This window comes from Ursus maritimus, unplaced genomic scaffold, assembly GCF_017311325.1.
Source record: "Ursus maritimus isolate PB19 unplaced genomic scaffold, ASM1731132v1 scaffold_22, whole genome shotgun sequence".
In the NCBI taxonomy this organism is placed as follows: Eukaryota; Metazoa; Chordata; class Mammalia; order Carnivora; family Ursidae; genus Ursus; species Ursus maritimus.
Window position 1 is genome coordinate 17,993,174 of NW_024424675.1, and position 17,116 is coordinate 18,010,289.

At 48.4% G+C, this 17,116-nt stretch overlaps 1 long non-coding RNA gene across 1 annotated transcript; it reads left to right on the plus strand.

Annotated features, from left to right (window-relative positions):
• Window positions 1-4,203: 4,203 nt before the first annotated feature.
• On the plus strand, window positions 4,204-8,125 carry LOC103674406. The gene is made up of 3 exons (XR_571631.1): window positions 4,204-4,318; window positions 4,501-4,637; window positions 8,085-8,125. It is a non-coding gene; the product is annotated as an uncharacterized LOC103674406 (long non-coding RNA).
• Window positions 8,126-17,116: the final 8,991 nt, after the last annotated feature.

A 17,116-nucleotide genomic window follows, 5' to 3' on the forward strand; every position in this document is an offset into this window, starting at 1 on the left:
AATATTTATATCTACTCAATATCTCTGTGCCCATCCCGTTATCACCATTCTTTAACATTGTATTACAACTGTGTTTTCTGCACATATTTTTGCATATGGCTAAATTTCACATTTTAACTTTGACATTTCTGTATTTTATTGGTATAATTCTATTTGGACTTACTGTATTAAGTGATATTCTTGATTTCATTCTTTCTTCATTTTACATACTACTTATTTTGTTGTATCTAGTTTACCTTTGTAACTTTTTATTGATTTGATGAAACTGTGTTCATTTCCTCCTTCTTTTCCCTTCTCTGCCCAGTTAGGTAGGGAATATCATTGAACTTTCCCCGGATTTCATAATAAACAAACATAATTCTATTTTAAAAACAAGACACCAGCCATTCCTCTCACTACTCCCATCCTTGCCCCTCAATAAGTTGAGACAAGCATAGTACTTGCATTTCTTCATCTTTTCTGATGACATTTAGAAAGCTGCTACTTCCCAGCCCCCACCTGTCACCCTATGATTCCTAAGTTTTGCAGAGATCGTTGAATACTCTCCATTCCAGCTGATTACTTGAATTTCTCTTACAGTATGTCCCTTCTATGCATAAACCCTTGCTGAATATTTATACCACACAATTTCACACCATGGATTATGCTGTTTAACAGTGTGCACTTTTAAAGGTCCACCGGTCACCACCATTTCCTCTTTTCTTTATCCTCTCTCAGCTTGAAATCTCTGTTCTGAGTCATTTGTTTTTGGACAGGGTTCTTTCTTGAGAATTTCCCGAAGGAACAGTACATTCTGATGCCTAGCACATCCACAAATATCTTCCTTTTACCCCGACATGTCAGTGAAATCTTGATTGAGTAGAGGATTCTTGGGTTGCTGGGCTTTTTTACTTTTTAATTTTTGATCAGTTCGTTATCCCACTGTCCATTAGCTTCCTGTGTTGCAGATTAAAAGTCTGTTGCCAGTTGGATTATTTTTCCTGTGTAACTGCCTAGTTCGGGGTTTTGTTTTTTTTTTTTCCGGTTTTCTCTTTCAAATATCAACATCAGCCAACCTTTCCTTCAGTTCATATGCTGAATATTTCAATTTAAAAAATCACATTTTTGTAGGGGCATCTGGGTGGCTCAGCTGGTTAAGCGTCTGCCTGAGCATTGGGCTCAGGTCATGATCCTGGGGTCCCGGGATCGAGCCGCACATGGGGCTCCCTGCTCAGCGGGGAGCCTTCCCCTCCCTCTGCCTGCTGCTCCCCCTGCTTGTGCACTCTCTCTCTCTCTGGCAAATAAATAAATAAAACCTTTTAAAAAATAAATAAAAATCCCATTTTTATAATTGTGATTAGATGGTAAGATGCCCGTATTTTTTAGAGAACCGGCTTTAAAATACTTTTGCAAAGTAGAAGAGTAGATAAAGCCGGAGTTAAATTGGGGGTAGAAGAGAACAAGTATGTGTTTTTTAGAGCTGGATCCTGAAGTCTGTAGGGGTGATAGGACACGGTGTCTGGAATTGGCTGTAAAATACTTAGAAGGGAAGAAGAGGAGGGAGATGAAGCCCATGACAAAAATCTTCATAGTTGCTGAATCTGGGTGACGGGCATGTGGGAATTCACAGTACTTTCTTCTTTGTATGTGCAACTATTCATCACGAAGCTCGATAATATCTTAGTTCCACATTTTTTGCAGCTCTTACATCTTGCGAGGCGCTCTTAGTCTTTTTCTGCTCCTGTTGGGGTGTGAGAGCTAACTGAGCAAAGTCAAGTGTGGGCCAGAGAGGTCGGTCCTGAAGACAGCACCTTAGGCAAGCGCTGAAGGCCGGCGTGGATGACGTTGGCGCCTCGTTCCCTACCCCCCGCTGCCCGAGTCCATCTGCAGCTGCGGACGAAGATGGCTTCCGGCCCACGCACAGCTTCCTACCTCCAGCATCTGTCCCGTTCGCTTTTCCTCTGCTTCGAGCTGGGGCCTGACAGGAGTTTGCTCGGTGGAATGCAGGGCTACCCGGAAGTGGAAGATGCAGGGATGTCACCTCTACCAGGGCAGGACCGGTACGGTGGGTCATGTCCCGCACTTCCACCCTCCGGGGGGATGGTTCTAAGGCACGTCAGCATGGTGTTCCAGAGAACTCTCAGGATGGAGCTCCAGTTGCCCACGGCGACAAACTGCTTATGCTGATTGCACATTTATGTCACCTTCCTCCTTCCCTTGTCCACTTCCTCACTCCCTCCCTGGTCTGCCTAGGATTACTTCCCAAATAAATTATGTGGTGACTTCACAATATATTCACAAATTCTTTGACACGCCTTCCTTCAAAAGGTGGAGCTCATTTCCCTCTTCTTGAGGCTGATGGCTTTCATCGCTTATGTCTAGTGAATAGAATGTCATCGCAATCACAAGGTGTGTCTTCAAGTCTAGGTCACACAAGATACGACAACTTCTACTTTGTTCTCCTGGATCGTTCGCTCTGGGAGAAGCCACTCGCCGTGTTGTGAGGACACTTGAGCTGCCCTATTGAGAGGTCCAGGTTGTGGGCAGAGCTGAGGCCAGCTGACAACATCTATGTGCACGAGCCACCTTGAAAGTGGGTTCTCCAGCCCCGGTCAAGCCTTCAGATAGACTGCGGCCCCTGGGAGAGATCTTGAGGCAGAACCATTCATCTAAGCCACTCCCAAATCCCTGACCCACAGTAAATGTATGAAATAACCCACATTTATTATTGTTTTAAGCTAACTTTTGGGGGTAATTGGTTATATGGCAATAGTTAATTAATATACAGATTCTGCTTTGGGGTAAAGCCAAACTAAGACATGGGAGGCGTCACCCCTTCCGTTATAGGAGACCTGTGACACGAGTTCCTGAAATGGTCTCTGGAGGTGGCCACACTCACCTCGCCATCCCCGGTGGCATCCATGGTTCCCAGAAACCCTGGGAGTGGTCTGTCCCTCCTGCCAACACCTGTGGACATGTTGCAGGGAGGAAGGCTGCCTTTCTGTGCACCCCATGTGATGGACAGAATGACAGCCTTCCCTGCTGTGGGAGATGCTGCCAGCGTCCACTCGCGTTCTCTAGGCACTGGGCACTCACTCGACTAATGCTGCTCCCTGGGAACCTTTCAAGCAAACAGGAAACGCCAGGGGACAACACCCACAGAAGAAGCTCTCAGCCCATGGCTGAAGGGAATCAGTAGCCAGCTTCCTCATCTGCTGGGTGGGTAGCTGAGGTATGTTCCAAGCTTTCTCCCAGAATCCCCAGCAGGACTGAGACCCAGTTGCCCCCAGCGGCACCGTGCTCCACATGCCCCGTGTTGGTGTCCTTCACTTCCCCACTCCCCACCTCCCGCCTAAGCAACTTGCACTTGGTGCTGTGTCTTGGGGTCTGCATTTGAGGGGGCCCGAATTCTGACACCTGCCGGCGGTTATCACTGAACTTCACGGGTACCTCATCTGGAAGTGGGAAAGGGAGAGCTTCTAGCAATAATTTTCTCAAGCAAACTAGAACAAAAATCCTCTTTTCAGTCCCATGCAGAGTTTATCTCCTCCTTTCAGCTTCTCTGGACCTGACAGAGAATTGTCCTCTCATGTGACAGCATGGTGCCCCGTCCACTTAGTCCCCTGGGGTCCAATGTCTTCAGGGGTCTGCGTCAGGGTGGGGGATTGGGGAAAGGAGAACAGACGTCCCATGGCATCACAGCAAAACCCCTCAGTCGGCTTTGGTAAGCTGATGACTGGCCATTCTAAACCTTCACCCAGACCTCGTCTCCAAGTTCCTGACACTACAGCCAACTGCTTACTTGACCTAACCGCATCGTACGTCTCAAACCGGAGGCATCACCTTCCCTCTCCACCAGATAAGCTTCTCTTCCAGCTTCATTGCACTCGTTTGCGGCTCCTCTACTCTCTGGTCTCCTGGACCGAGGCTGTCACCAACCCCTGGGAGTCCCGCCCTGCGACCACCTCCTGAATCTGTCCTCTCCTCTGCACAATGATTAGTGTTATGCGGTGTTACCGCTGGTAACCCTGAAACGGGATTGGATCTGAGTCGGCTCGGAGTCCACATCCTTTGACACATGACCGTGGTTTCTCTCACTAGACAGGCGGTGCTCTTCCCATGCCTGGGCTTTGGGCTTGGCCATGTGACCTACTTTGGCCAACGAGTTGCTTTAAAGACTTGAAACGTGCCTGTGGGGTGAGACGTGCTCTCCTGTGCCTCAGCCATTCGCTATGAGGAGAACATACTCTGGCTAGCACACTGGTCTCTGGAAGGGGAGAGAATGCAGAGCAGAGCTTGAGGCCCGCAGCATGAAGCAGAGCCAACGCCCCCCCCACAGGTGATAAGTGTTTTCAGCCCTGAGTTTAGGGCTATGTGTCGCGCGGCAGTACCGTGACAGTAGGCGGCTGACACACCTCTGTGGCGGAAGTGATCACCAGTTTGCTCCTTTGCTGCCGTAACAACCTCTCGGCTGGTTTCCATGTTCTAATCTTGCCCCTTGCAAATCTGTTCTCTAAACAGCAGCCCGAACGCAGGGGCGCCAGCCTCTCACCGAGCTCTCCATCGTGTTCCCGGTTTTGTGGTTTCGGCTGTGACTTTCCTGACCTCTCAACGATCTTCTTCCAGATGTCACCTCACCAACGTGTCCCACCAGGGAGGTAAGGACCCACGGCGCTACGAGATCCATGACTTGAGGTTCTCACTGCAACGTGGTTGAACCCCAGGCTCCTCACTGCGGCCTGTGGTACAAGACATGACCTGGCCTCGGCGCCTCCCCTGTGCCCAGCTCCCCGCGCCCTCTCCCTGCTCCTCTGCGCACCTGTTTTGCCATTCCCTTGCAACCAGAGCCAACCGGCGGGATGCCGGAACCTTCTCCGTCTAGTCACTCAGCTGCTCCCAGACCCTCCTCCCTATCCCTTCCCTGGACCGGGTCTGGGGAGGAAGAGGTTAAGGTTGCTGGAAGGCCTGGACAGCCCAGGCCTGCTCTCAATCAGGGCACAGCAGGAAGGCGTGGGGCTGCTGGCCGGGTTGGGGAAGTCTCCACAGCAGAACGATTAGGTGGAGTGTGGGAGAGAACATGCTGAATGTTGGTCTCTGTGCACAGCGGAGGGTGGGGTGGGCCAGAGCCAGCAAGGAGGGGCGGTCAAGGCCTCAAAGCGGTAAAGCCCTGAGAGTTGGCTTTGTGACCGCGGAGACTGGGCCAGCTCTGGGTGGAGGGTCAGCGTCTCACACAGGCCGGGAGAGGCCGATGGACTGCTCCTGCTGGCTGAGCGGTCCTGCCCTCCCCTCCTTGGCTCCTTCCAGAGGCTTCTTGGCCCAGGAAGCATGTCTGTCCTCCAAGAAACTTCCCCAGCTGGCTCCTCTCAGCCGGTCCGCATCTCCACAAGCGAGGTGGCGTTGGCTCCCACTCTGGCCCTGCAGTCTGAACGGTGTTCAAGCCTAGGGCCGGGGGAGCGGCGTTCCTGAGACGCCACACGAGCCAGGGACCTCGGCTCGGCCTGAACTTTGTTTCTTGGCCGCATAAATGGAACACAAAACACATCTCACCTCCCACCTGCTGTTCCAGCCACCCCAGACCACACACGGCTCTCTGACATGGCTTTGAACGTCCTCTAGCTCTGCCCGGGATGTTCTTTGCTCCCTAAGGAACTCCTGGTCACCCTGTCAGCCTCAATACGACGTTACCTCCTTCCAGAGGTCCCTCCCTTCCTATACCTAGTCCTGTCTTTCTAGGCGCTTCCACGGAGTACCTGAAATTATCAAGGCAGGGGCCCTCGGAGCACCTGACCCCCTTATTAAAACTGAACACCGCCTGGTTCTGGCTTTATAGTCAACTCCTAGGTAAGGTCAGTGCTGCTGGTCCGTGGACCACACACGGACCAGCGTTTATCTCATTCTCTCCCTTGTCTGACAAGCTACATGTGAAACTGCTTAAAAAAGTACAACTTAACCTCTCCTTTGAACTCCCGTTCAGCTAGTAGCAGAAAACATGCTGGTTAATTTCTGGTAAACTTGGTCATTCCAGGTTACATCTGGTTAATTCTAAAATTTTCCTTTCTGTCTGCCTTCCCCCCACCCCCCGCCATTCCCTCTAGGATCTCATCTGTTTTGCTGCGGATGCTGCCACTGGTGGCGGTGGCGGCGGTGGTGGGCTTAGGTGGCATCTTGGCAGCTGGGGGTTGGAGGAGGCATCTGGTGCTGGGTGGATATCACGCTGGTTGCGTGTATAGCATCCCTCCACCCTGGCTCCCCCGAGATGTCTGACTTCCCACATGGTCATCACAGGTCCCAGCTTACAGCAGGCTCCTGATGGGAGGTGACGCAGTTCCTTCCCACTTCCAGCTCCCAAACTGATCGGAAATCTGAGGGGCTTCTTGTCCACTCCCCCATCATTCTGGATCTAACCCTAGAGAGGAGGCAGCCTGTGGACCCCTCAGAAATCCCCACCAGCTACTAACTGATTCGCTTCACGGCCAGCTCCCCCTCCTTCCCCCCTCCCTGCTTTCCATAGGGCTACGTTTGCTTACTTTGTAATTTTTTTTGACTAGTTAATCTATGCATATGGAATAAGTAATTCACATAGTACAAAAGAGCACTCCGATTGTTATACAATTTACTTAATCTTCTTATCTAAGACAGTATCATTCAAGTCTCCACCATGGGGATGGCAAATCGGCGTGCCTCCACTCTGTGCCATCTCTCCTCTCCTCCCCTCTCCTCAGTTCTGGTTCGTTGTTACTATTGGTTCTAGGGCTTTATTTCTCCATGGGGATGAATTAATGTGTTTCTGTGAGACAGATCTTCTTTGTGCAAGACAGTCGAGCACTTTGCAGTTTGCTCATAAGCTTTGATCCCAACACGCTGAAAGGCGTGAGTGGTGCTTAAGCTCCGGGACCACCGAAGATGCAGACCCCGCCCCTGGCTGAAACCTGCCCTCGGCGGACACTCGGACACCCCTACCTGTAACTCTACTATCAGGGCTGTCGGCTTGCAACATATCTTTTGATTCCCTTACTATGAAAAAAGAAGCAGCAGTCGCAGAAATCAGTATACTTAACAAATGCCTCCCTCCGTTGGTCTATGGTTTCTATGACATAATGGCATATAACGTTTATGTGCTATTTTGGAACCATAGTCCCCGAAGTTGTTTTAACTTTAATCCCAAACATCAGTATATTCAGTGCTCCCTTTGGGTGCTTTTGCCTGTGTCTCTATCCATTTGCTTCCCAGACTTAGTCTTTCAGCATTTTCTTCAAGGTGGGTGAAGTGTTGTCATTTTGAAATATTTGTGTGTTTTCTATTTGGGTGACAGTTTGGGTTGATAGAAGTTCTTGGGTCATGTTTTCTTTCTCTGTGGACACCATGGTGTCATGAGAGGCACATGACTGCTTCATTGTTTTCTAGCTTTGACTGTTGCTGTGATGACGTTTGTAGGCAGTCTGACCTCCCCCCCCAAAGATTATTTATTTACTTATTTATTGGAGAGAGAGAGAGGGAGAGAGAGCACAAGCAAGGGGAGTGGCAGGCAGAGGGAGAGGGAAAAGCAGACTGCCTGCGGAGCAGGGGACTAGATCCCAGGACCCTGGGATCATGACCTGAGCTGAAGGCAGACACTTAACTGACTGAGCCACCCAGGCGTCCTGAACTTCTTTTTTTTTTTTTTTTTTTTCCCCAAATGGGTGATTTGACCTCACTCCCAGGTAACTAAAGGAATTTTTATCTTCAAAGTATGGTAATATTATTAGGACATGTTAGTCTATTTCTTTAGGAATTCATTCAGTCAATGTTTACTGGGACTCTCAGGCGCCAGACATGATTTTACACTGGGACACAGCAGTGAACAAAAAGGACGAGAATCCCCGTCCGTACACTTCATGAAGCTTACATTTTGGCGAAAAACTTAGGAAAGAAAACTATATTTTCTCAGAGCAGAGTATGCCCTTTAAATCTATAAACTCGAGTTTTCTGTTTAGAGAAGTTTTCTCAATTCATGTATTTGAACGCCAGTACACACGTGTTGGATTTCCTTTTTTTTGTTCCGTATTTATTATTCTCTTCCTTTTAAAATTCATTGTTTTGAGTTTTTTAATATTTTTTTATTTTAGGGCGTGCGGAGGGGGAGAGAGACTCTTAAGCGGATTCCATGCCCAGCGTGGAGCCTGACAAGGGGCTCGATCTCATGACCCTGAGATCATGACCTGAGCCGAAATCAAGAGTCGGACACCTAACCAACTGAGTCATCGAGATGCCCCTAAAATTCATTATTATTCTCTATGTGGTGGTGTTCATTTTTCTAGAATTCGTCTTTGATGTTCGGAGCTGAATTTCTCCTATTTTTTTGGTGCTTCTCTGGATCCTTCATTTCTGTAATGATTTTATTTTTCTCTTTCACTTCTTTCCTAAGTCCTGGCAGCTGATATTTCCCCTCTTTCCTTTGTCCTAAATTTTTTCTTGAGTGCTTATAACTTTTTTTGAATTATTGTTTATAGGTGATTTTTTTTCATTAAGTTATTGAATTTATGAGAAAATCTTCGTCACCATTTTTATCTACCCAAGACAAAGTCTTTCTTAAATGGTAGCAAGGGGTCTCTCTCTCTCTGGTTCACTGGAAAGCTCTGGACAACACATACACACGTGTGTGTGTGTGTGTGTATAATATAAAGAATACTAACAATAATATATATTAACAGTAGTATTAAAGATGTAAATATATATATTTACTTCTTTCATTACACAATAGTAACTTGACAGGCCTTTGTCTCCGGAGTGTTGAGAACACTCCTGGCATTGTTCCTATTTATTGAGTGTTTGTTGAATGAATCAGTGACTGACAGAGGCTTCTATGTCATAATGAAAGAGAGAATGGGAGTGTAGGGTAGGAGGGAAGACAGGGTAGTGAGGGCTGGGCACAAGGCCAACTTCTGCTACTTCACAAGTTTTCCAAGAGTGGATGGGCATTACGTTCTCACCCCAAGAATTCTGAGGTGATACTTCTGTTGCTTCCAGTGGCCCGCCTTTCAAGATTGCAAAGAAGCAATAACCTGACTTTCTCTACTCTCACCCCAGGACATATACCAACCTCAGTTCCCTCATTTGGTCTCAGGTTTTAAGTGAGGCTAGCCGGGTGGGGATCAGTAGGTGTCATTCTACACCTGGACCGGGCTGCTGAGGAGACAGAAAGCACAAACACTGAGAGACACTTTTGACAGACTGCCTAGTCTCGCTGTGACTCTTGTTGCTATGATCTTGGGCAAGTTACTTAACCACTCCTTGCCTCAGTTTCCTTTTCTGTAAGAATGAAGATAATAATAGTACCACCTACCAGGGATATATGAGAATTAAATGAGCTAAAGCTTGTGGCAAGTAACGTGGCAAATAATGTGATAGGATTCATTCTTCATTTGCTTCATTTATAGATATGTGCTGAGCACGCACAGTATGGCAGATGGAGATGAACTGGTAAACTGATAAACAGGATGCCATCTTGGCCGTTGGGCTGGTTGACCTGAGGAAGTGCTCACTGTAGATGCGTTTTGAATTGTGGCTGTGAGAGCACCAAAGAAGTGATGGGGTCGGTGGGGAAAGCAGGGAGGGCTTCCCAAAGGAAGTGGCATGGGAGCCAAGTTTTGGAGAATGAGCAGTCATTGAGGTTAGCTCCAGAATATGGGAGGCATGTAAGTAGACTTCTAATTGGACCGTGGAGCTTAGGGGATGCAGCAGATGCTCCGATGGACCGATCTTTTCCTTGGATTGCATGCTTCAACTGGGAAGATGAAGGCTGGAGGGCGCTGATGGATGTTACATCATGGTAATGGGAGAAAGAGTCCAGCAGAGAGGGGGAGGAAAGGGCATCCAAGAGAAGGGAAATGCTTGAGCCAATTAATGGAGGTGTGAGAAGGCATGGCACATTCAGGGAACCCGCCACCCAGGGTCTCTCAAGAATACCCAGGGGCCAGGGGCCCATGGAGAGGGACCATTCCCCCTGGCCATGGACCTGAGCTGCCAGAGATGTTAGGGCCAACAGATGGGAGATAAACAGACTATGTGATCCCTCAGATAGACACTCGAAGCAAGCACTTTCCCTCTCTCCCCACTTCTTCCTTTTCTGAGATCACTGACCCATCTCCCCCGCCCACCCTACTCTGCCACAAGCCACAGCTGATGATACCCAGAGACTGTGTGAGTTGACGGTGGGCACAGGATCTCTAAGAGCATGTAGACCTTGGGATCAAGACTGCCATCTGGGGAAACGTTGGAGCAGATATGAAGAGAGAAGGCAATACACGAAGCAGGGAGGGAGAGAGGGAGCGAGAGAGGGAGACAGAGAGGTGGGGGCAAGGATGAGAGAAGACTGTAGGTCATAGTCTAGCCCCTCTTACTTCCTTCCCATGAGTTCTGCAAGAAACTTTTGTTCTTTAAAATCAGTCTCTCTTTACTTTGGCTGGCCCAAATGGCTTCTGTTTCTTGCCACCAAAGGGTGCCGTGAGTTGACTTCTCTAAGTCTCAATTTCTGAGCCTACCAAATGCATTGTTGGACTGGGTGCTCTTTAATGGTTTTTTTGGCTCCTTGATTCTGATATTTCTTTCATTTCACCATGCCTAACACGGCACCTTGCACACCACGAAGGTCTAGTAAATATCTATCAACATAATTTTGAATGTGTATTGCATTATGACAGAATAACACTTTCACACCAAGTAATTAGTATTTCAATACATCCAAGAATGGAGGGGGAGCTTTGATGGAATGTAACCGTGGGGTTAAGGAAACTTGAATAGATCCCTAGAAAAATTATATGGAATTTCCCATCTAATCTGAAACACAGTTCAGTTACCAAATTCTGTTTATTTTTATTTTTTTAAAGCTTTTATTTACTTATTTGAGAGAGAGCAAGCTAGAGAGAGAGAGAGCACAAGCAGGGGAGGGGCAGAGGGAGAAAAATTTTTATTTTTCGAATTTAAAAATTAAAAAAAATTAATTCTAGGATTTTCTATATATAAGATCATATTGTCTGCAAAAAGAGACAATTTTACTTCATTTCTGATTTTGAAGCTTTGTATTCTTTTGCCTAATTGCTCTGGCTAGGACTTCCAATACTTTATTTATTTTAAAGATTTTATTTATTTCTTAGAGAAAGTGAGAATGTGAGCACATAAGCAGGGGAGGGGCAGAGGGAGAGGGAGAAGCAGACTCCCCGCTGAGCAGGGAGCCTGATGTGGGGCTCGATCCCAGGACCCTGAGACCATGACCTGAGCCGAAGGCAGACGCTTCACTGACTGAGCCACCCAGGTGCCCCACCAAATTCTGTTTATAAGCATTTTGTTTAGAGGGATAGCTGCCCAGAGAATTTCGCCTTATGGCGCTCTACCAAATACTAATTGGGAAAAGATGCATATTTGCAAGAAGTGAACTGAGCCTAAGCTATATATTTGGGTCCTTGGCTTTCCTTTTTCCCCTCTCACCCTCCCCTGCCTGCGCTTGAAGTGGAGCAGGGAAAAATCCAGCAAGGCAGGTCTCCTCTCTGGGGCCGGAGGCTCGCGCCCCTGAGTCTACTGAGGTGCTAACTGCATGAGATCTTTAATCCGCCCTCCTGTCTGCACGGATAAGTCCAGACACTGTACTGTATAAATATTTAAGATGCTATGGAAATTTCTTAGTGGTGGATAAAGTGGACTCTTTTAATTAAGATAGCCCTTCTCCATGAAAGATAAACCTGTGGGGTTCAGTGACAAAGTCTTTGTTACTCAAATTTCCCTGCGTCTCTCCACTTTATGAGAACACATGGTCACATTAGCAGCCATAAATAGAAATTTCACCAGCTCGCGGAGACTTCAGCCATCTCTACTTCCATACTGGTTTTGGAAGCGGGGTGTCTGTGGGTGGAGAATTCCCAGAGGCCTCTCTCACAAACTCATAAACAAATCTGGAAGGCTCCAGACTCGTGTCCACCAATATCCTGGTTATGTCAGCCATGCGCACTTTATCTTATTAAGTTCTTTTCCTTCCTTGGTATTACAGGCTTTTATTTTTTGTGTTTCCCCCCTCCGGCCTTATCGAGATATAATTGACATAAAACATGATGTAAGTTTAAGGTGTACAGCATGATGATTCGATATACGCGTGTATTACAAAACGATTACTCCAATAAGGTTAGTTAGCACATCCATCACTGCCCGGAGTTACCATTTTTTATCCTGTTAAGTTCTTTAACAGCCACTGCTGTATAAGGAACAACCCGGCCCTGAGTGGCTTAAGATGACAAGCATCTATTTAGCTCGTGCTTGTACTGGCCGACTATCTGGGCTAGACTCAGCTGGGCTCCTTCATGCATCAGTGGTCAACTCTGGATTGGGTAGAGGGCTGTAGAGATTTTGGTTGGGTCTTTCACATGTCTGGGGGGCCTTGGTTGGGACAGCTGGGTTGCCTTGGCTCTGGGGCATGAGATCTCTCACCTCCCAGCAGGCTCGCTCAGACTTACTCACATGGCAGAGTAATGTCCCAGTGGAGAGAATAGAAGAATGCAAGCCTTCTTCGGGTCAGGCTCTGAAAAGGTACAGTGTGACTTCTGCTACATTCTATTGGCCAAAGCAATGGTGTCAATCCAGATTCAAGGTGGGGAAGTAGGCTCCCCCTTTTTTGTGGGAGGAACGGCCGAGTGTTTGCAGGGAGGGGAACAACTGACTGTTTTGGCAATCCATCACTACTTTCTGGGTCATGTCAACATACCAAGCCCTTGAAATGGAGACGCTGAGTGGAGGGTAGGTCCCTGAAGTGTTACTTAGCAGGAGGGTCCCCAAAGCGTAGCTGCTTGGGCCCCAGAGCCTCCCTGCAGTTTATGAAACAGTTCTTCGAGTTGTAACATAGAGCTTCTTCTACCTTCCTGGTGTGTCCGGAGGGCCGAGTTCGGGGCAGAGTTGAGTGACAACTTCATCTTCCTTCTGGCGACTAAAACTTTGTTACTGTACCAAACCAAACATGGTTTCTTCTTTCCTTAGAATGAAAATGATCTCCCAGGAGGACCTTTTTTCGCCTCCCAAGCAAATAGATTTCCAGCCAGCCCACCATGCGAGTGTGTCAGACATGTCCAGATATATTGGGGTCCCAGTGGCAGACCTCGCTTAGTCTTCTTTATTTCTCTAGAAAGATATTAGATATTCTTTTGTAGCTTCTCACCTCCTGGATAGCAGAGGGGAAACATGGAGTCTGAGGCAGTAACTCAAACAGTCTCTGGTCTCTTTGGAGAATTCCCAAGTTCTTCCTGTGGTGGCATGCAAGGTGATGCCTCTGGGTCTCCCCTAGGCCTCCCTGCAGAAAGTCTGCTCCGGACCATCCCTTGAAAGCAGAATGTTGAGGGATGATAGCCCCACTCCTGAGTGTGTGGCTACTGATGCCTGCGGCCAGTGTACCTCACGGACTGGGTGCTCCGTGCTCCTTCAGAGCTCTGCAGAGCTCCCTGACCTCCCCGACGACGTGAACCAATGTTCCCTCAGCAGAGTCTCCATCATGTCCTCCTGTCAGCCCCTGACCTAGCCTCCAGGGTCCACTTGCCCCTCTCCACGCTGGGTCTTAGAGCGGCTGGTTTGTGTGTCACCTCATGCACAATGACTCATCCCACCTCAAATGACAAAGGCAGCGGCTCCTGCTTTTCTGCCTCAGACGTTTCCTTGAGGCCAAAGAAGTCCACACAACCAGGAAGTAAGAAGTAAGCTTTCTTGGGAGTCCCCTCCGCTGGTGGGACACGAGATAAATGCCCCAGCCCCCTGACAGAGAGGACAGTTCTGAGGCACATTTTATACAGTTCCTCAAAAGGGCCCCAGCGAAATGGAGCCTCCGCTGTACGCCCTTTATTAGCTTCTCCTCCCACCCTGTCTCACCTCCCTGCTTTCTGGGATCAACTCCAAGTAAGTGACCTGCACCCAGGTCCTTATTTCAGGTTCTGTTTTTGAGAGAACTCAGACGAAGACAGGCCCTATGAAAAGCCTGGGACTCACAAGTTAGCCTCCTTCTGAGGCCCCTGATCCTCGGGAGCAGGCGGGACTTCCGCATCATGGCTGTGCCATACACGACTTACAGGTGACTCCAGAGACTAAATCCAGGCCCTACCTCTGTACAACCATGGTGATCCACTAAGTTGACTTTAAAGAGGCTGCCCCCTCTCCTAGGTCAGCGCCTGAGAAAGCGGGAGAAGGAGGTAGGCAACCCATGCGGCAATCTCCTCAGAACTTCCCCTGACCCAGGGACATACCTCCTCCCTCCGGTCAAAGGTCATCATCAGGGAAGATGCAACCTTTCCTTCAGACTGTCTGTCTCCTGCTTCTTCCTCTCTTCTCCCAGAATCCACTGGGAACACGAGAGTGGGCTTTGGGCCTCCATTTCTTCTCTGCATACCTTCCTTCTCCCCAGGCATGTGGTAGAGCTCTAATTTAGTGGCAGAGCCTGCCTCTTGTGGTGTTCTATGGAGACATAAGTAATTGGGAAAATTATTTTCTCTCTGGCCATGCTTGACATTCCTGCCATGGCTATGCTCAAGAGATGAGGGAAGTTGACTTTGAGACTCTGAGTCAGTCAGTGGCTTCCTCACTCTCTAAACTTGTACTGTCCCAATAGGGTGGCCACAGGCCACATGTGGCTGTGGAGCACTGAATCATAGCTAGTCCTACTGAAGAACTACCTTTTAAGTTCATTTAATCTTAATTAAGATTTAAATGTAAAAACGGATACACTCAATTCAGTTATTGGGTAAATTTAAAGTATGTCTGGAACAACTTGGGTATGTGAATCGATATTTTCAGATAGAAATTTTATAAAACCTAAATGCAGATCAAGTATTCTTGATGAAAATGTAACGTCTGACTTGAGATGTGCTACAGTGGAAATACACACCCAATTTCAGCCTCAGTACACGAATAGAATGCAGAATACCTCGGGAGTCATGGACTTTATATTGCTTACATGTTGAAGTGGAAATATTTTGAATACATTGGGTTAAATAAAATATATTATTAAAATTAATTTCACTTTTTTTTAAAGATTTTATTTATTTATGTGACAGAGAGACAGCCAGCGAGAGAGGGAACACAAGCAGGGGGAGTGGGAGAGGAAGAGGCAGGCTCCCAGCGGAGGAGCCTGATGTGGGGCTCGATCCCAGGACGCCGGGATCACGCCCTGAGCCGAAGGCAGCCGCCCAACGACTGCGCTACCCAGGCGCCCCTTTTTTACTATTTGTAACGTAGCCAGAAAGTTCGAATTGCACCTGTGGCTTGCACTGTATTCCTGTTGGAGAACCGGTTCTAGACAATGCTTACCTGCTGCTTCCCTCAAGCCATGTGCCTCTCAGGTCAGTCCCCAGGGGTGGGTGGTGGCAAAATAAGATGGTTTTGAGGGTGGGCTTTCATGTATCATTTTAATATTTGCAAAGTATTAAACCTGTTACAGATGTATTGTCCCTACATCCCCTGGAAGGATAAGAACCTTTTCCTTTCTCTTCTGTAGCTTCTGTATGGGGAAATTGATGAAAAGAAAGATGTTTTCTGGCATCTTGAATTAATCAATTTATTCACCAAGATGGAAAATAGAAGTAGAGGGGAATGGATTCTGTTTTTTTTTTTTTTTTTTTAAGATTTTAGAGAGAGAGAAAGAGAGAGAGAGAGTTGGGGGGGCAGAGGGAGAGGGAGAGCGAGAGAATCTCCAGTGCACTCCCTGCTGGGTGTGGAACCCAACAGGGCTTGATTCCAGGATCCTGAGATGATGACCTCAGCCGAAACCAAGAGTCTGACGCTTAACCAACAAGTCCACCAAGGGGACTGGATTCTGTTTTAAACAGGGCCTACGGGCAGGGTGCTTGGCAGCCCAGTTTGTACAAGAGGAGTCCCCTACCCCAGTTTATTGGTCATAGGATGGTCACCTGACCCAAGCTGGGCCAATGAGCTGCTCTCTTGGGAGACTGGAGTAGAGACTAAGGGATTCCAGCTCCACCTGGCTAGTGTCTTCAAAAGGGGAGCTCCAACCCCCAGTGAATTGGAAATGGGGGCCACCCTTTGTCATGTGTCTGGGGCGTAGGGAAGGCCAACCTGTGATGCAAGGGAAGACCTGGCCCCTCAGAGAAGACTTCCTGGGTTACTGGAAGCCCTCCAGGCTCTGGATTTGCCTCTTACTGAGCTCTCCCTGCAGTTCTGACCTCAAGGTCATAGAGAAAACAGCATGTCCTCAGAATACATCCCCCTGATGGTGTTCATGTTACCTGCAAAGGAAAGAAGCTTACCAATGCAGAGTAGCGGCTGACGGGTAGGGGGAATATTAATGGGAGAGCTTTGTGTTTATAGGTCAAGGGGGAAGTACAAGTAGATCATTTTTTTCTTACAAAAAAATGCTGATTAGTGGCCTCCTTGTTCCAGGGTAGCTGACACAGTTTTCAGCACCACCCTACAGCTGCATTTTGGGTTCAAAGGCTTTTGTGGCTGGGCTGAGAGGCACATCACCATTTATAACATTGTTTCTAAGGGATACACATTCCAAGATCCAAACAATGAATTTAGTAAAGAATGTTTGGCTTTTAGGAGGGATGAGCAGAGCCGGCTGTACCCTGGGGGTTGGCTACCCATTAACCATTAGGCTTGCTTTAGACTTGGAGACTCGCCCTGCAGGGTTGGGGCATATATTGCGCGGGTGAGGGGGGGGATTATGATAAGAGGAAGGCAATAGATAAGGGGCCCCGCAGCTGGGGTGCTCCAAGCCTTCCTCTGCACTGGAGTCCAGGAGTGGATGAGAGAGGGAGGTGAGAGGTGGACAAAGAAACTTGGCTTCCTTCACTCACGGTCACGTCTGCCCACCCGCCTGTCGAAGGGGGCTTGCTTAGCCTCTGCTCAGCTCAAACCCTTTTTGTAATAAGGCGCGGTGTTAGAAAATGAATCCCACGTCTTCTGCCTGGGGAATCCGGGGCGCTCGAGGTGGGCTCTGCGGGGCAGCGTGACTGTTCCTTGGGAGTGGCTGTCACAGCGCGGGGCGAGCCAAGGGGCTTGGGCCAAGACTCCATCCGGCTTGAAGAGGGCAGCGGCGAATGGGGTGAGGGGAGCCAGTCCATCCTCTCCACCCCTGCACTCCTACCCCCTCCCCGCCCCCCCCCCCCCCCCCCCCCCC